This window comes from Silene latifolia, chromosome X (genome assembly GCF_048544455.1).
Source record: "Silene latifolia isolate original U9 population chromosome X, ASM4854445v1, whole genome shotgun sequence".
Taxonomy (NCBI): domain Eukaryota; kingdom Viridiplantae; phylum Streptophyta; class Magnoliopsida; order Caryophyllales; family Caryophyllaceae; genus Silene; species Silene latifolia.
In genome coordinates, this window is record NC_133537.1 from 295733009 (window position 1) to 295735806 (window position 2798).

The following is a 2798-nucleotide window of genomic DNA, read 5'->3' on the forward strand; positions in this document are numbered from 1 at the left end:
ATTACTTTGAGGTGGTAATTGCCCCTTTTGTCTTTGTGAGCTTGAAGATGCTAGTTGAGTCAATTGGGTTTCCAACATCTTGGTGTGAGCTAGAATGTTGTTGATGGTGGTTTCTTTTGCTTGGCTATCTTTTTGCATTTGAGTGAAAAATTCTTGTTGGTTCTTTTGCATTTGGAGGACCGCTTTTTGGACATCAAAACCTTGGTCATTTTGGTGATTGTATGGATTTTGATTTTGGTAACCTTGGTTTTGATTGTAAAAGGGTCTTTGATTTTGGTTTCTCATGGGTGGTGGAGTGTATGTTGTTTGAGGGTTTTGAACATTTTGGCTTTTGTATGAGAGATTTGGATGGAATTTGGTGTTTTCATTGTAAAAGTTGGAATAAGGGGTACCACTCTTGTATGCTTGGAAAGCATTCACTTGTTCATTTGTTCCCCTACATTCACCTTGGTCATGTCCCAAAGTTCCACAATTCTCACATATCCCACTTGGGATTGATGAGGATGCCGCCATGGCATTAACATGATGCTTCGATGATTTTGAGTTTTCCTCAAGTCTAGCCATAGCTTGTTCAAACTTCAAGTTGATTGTGTCAATGTGAGCACTAAGTTGAGCACCCAATTGAGTAACGGAGTCCACTTCATGCTTTCCTCCTCTAGTAGCCTTGCGAGGTCTACTATATTGTGAGTTATGGACCGCCATTTCCTCAATCTTGTTCCATGTTTGATTGTCATCAACTTCGGTGAACATTCAATTTGATCCCATATTGAGAATGTTCCTAGAATCTTCATATAAACCATTCCAAAATTGTTGCACCAAAAACCATTCGCTAAGTCCATGGTGAGGACATGAGCGACAAATACCTTTAAACCGCTCCCAAGCTTCATACAAAGACTCTTCATCCCTTTGCTTAAAACCCGTAATTTGAGCTCTTAGCATGTTGGTCTTTTCCGGTGGGTAGAATTTTTTGTAGAAAGCTAGAGCCAACTTCTTCCAAGAATCTATTCCAAGGGTGGCCTTATGAAGGCCCTTCAACCATTGCTTTGCGGTGCCAATTAAGGAAAAAGGAAATAAGACCCATCTAATTTGGTCTTGAGTCACGCCCGTTTGAGAGATAGCATCACAATAATCGCAAAAGGTTTCCATATGAGAATGAGGATCCTCACTAGGCATCCCCCCAAATTGGCTCCTCTCAACTAGTTGGATGAAGGCGGACTTGGCAATAAAATTTCCAGTGAGATGTTGCGGTGTAGGAGTACCATTTGGTAGATTCTCCTCGGTGGGTATGGAGTGTGACGAGAATTTTGGCATTGTAGGTGGTTTTTGTGGGGTATTGTGTAATGGGTTTTCTTCTCCTTCTATTGCGAAAGGATTGACAAACTCACTAGTGGGTTGAACAACTTCACCAACACCTCTCAAATTCCTCCTAACAAGTCTCCTATTGTTCGTCAAGGTTCTTTCGATTTCACGGTCAAAAGGTAACAAATCACCTTGTAACCTTCTAGACATGCAAAATATCAAACAACTCAAAAACAATTAGAACAAACCTTGAGGAGTTTTACTTCCTCAAGGCGAAGAAAGACATAACTAATAACAAAAAGGAAATCTAAGTCAAACAAACACCGTCCCCGGCAACGGCGCCATTTTTGATGCGATCCCGCTAAGTGTTCACAAATTAAGATGTGGTCGTTGGTCACGGTCGAATCAAAACACAATTTATAGCTCCACAAACAACTCTACAATTAGTAAAGAGGCAAATAAAGGTCGGATCCCAAGGGACGGGAGTTGAAATGAGATTTCTATTGTAACTAGTGGTGTCTAAGGGGGTGTCACAAATTGGGTTGATGTAGAAGGTTACTAAACTAGAATAACAATGAAAATAAACAAGCAAGATGAATAAAAGGGGTGTAAACAATTGATTAAAGGCACTAGGGTGTCATGGGATCATAGGGGAATCATGGGATATGATCATACAAACATGTTTTCAAATTATAAGCAAGCAATTATTGTTGTGATGGATTGAGTTGGGTTATATCTTACAATCCTAGGAAAGTTTGGGTCCCGGAGCCGAATCGATTAGATTGTACAACACCTACAAGTCGACTTAATCTTCCCTACTCAACAACATGCATGGTCTAATGAGACTCGAGTTGGGTTATGTCTTACAAGTCTCATTGAAAAGATAGGAGATGATAGTAAATGCAAGGATTCATAGGCTTAGCATTTCATCAAATATAACATGTGCATGAGTTGAGATCAAAACAAGCAAGCAAATAAAACATGAAAGCATATTAATTTAAGCATGAATCATTCCCCATGTTGGTTTCCCCTAATCACCCATTAACCCTAGCTAAGAGACTACTCACTCATTATCATGTTGATCATGCTAGCAAGGTTGTCAATCATACCAACAATATGAAACATGATGAATAAATGAAAGTAATTAGCAATAATTAAAAAGGGATTAAGAGATTATACCTACTAATAATTCCAATAATAAAGCAAGAATAAAAGAAGTACTTGATGTTTGATTGAGAGGTTGTCAATCTCCCAATAATAACCCAAATAATCTTCAATTACCCAAAATAAAGGATGAACAAGAGAGAGATTAAAGAACTAAAACTTGGATTAAAACTTGATTAATACTTGATTACAATATTGAAGAGAGATTTGATTGATATTAACTACACTAATTATTGATAAGAAGAACATGCTCCTCTAATTAGACTAATGGGGTATTTATAGTGAAAATTAGGGAGGATGCATTAGGGTTAACTAAGGGCTAAACTAGTAATTAC

General features: G+C 38.1%; 1 non-coding gene across 1 annotated transcript; it reads left to right on the plus strand.

Moving 5' to 3' along the window:
• The first annotated feature begins 832 nt into the window (after positions 1–832).
• On the plus strand, positions 833–939 carry LOC141624298 (small nucleolar RNA R71). Its single transcript, XR_012534104.1, has one exon. It is a non-coding gene; the product is annotated as a small nucleolar RNA R71 (small nucleolar RNA).
• Positions 940–2798: the final 1859 nt, after the last annotated feature.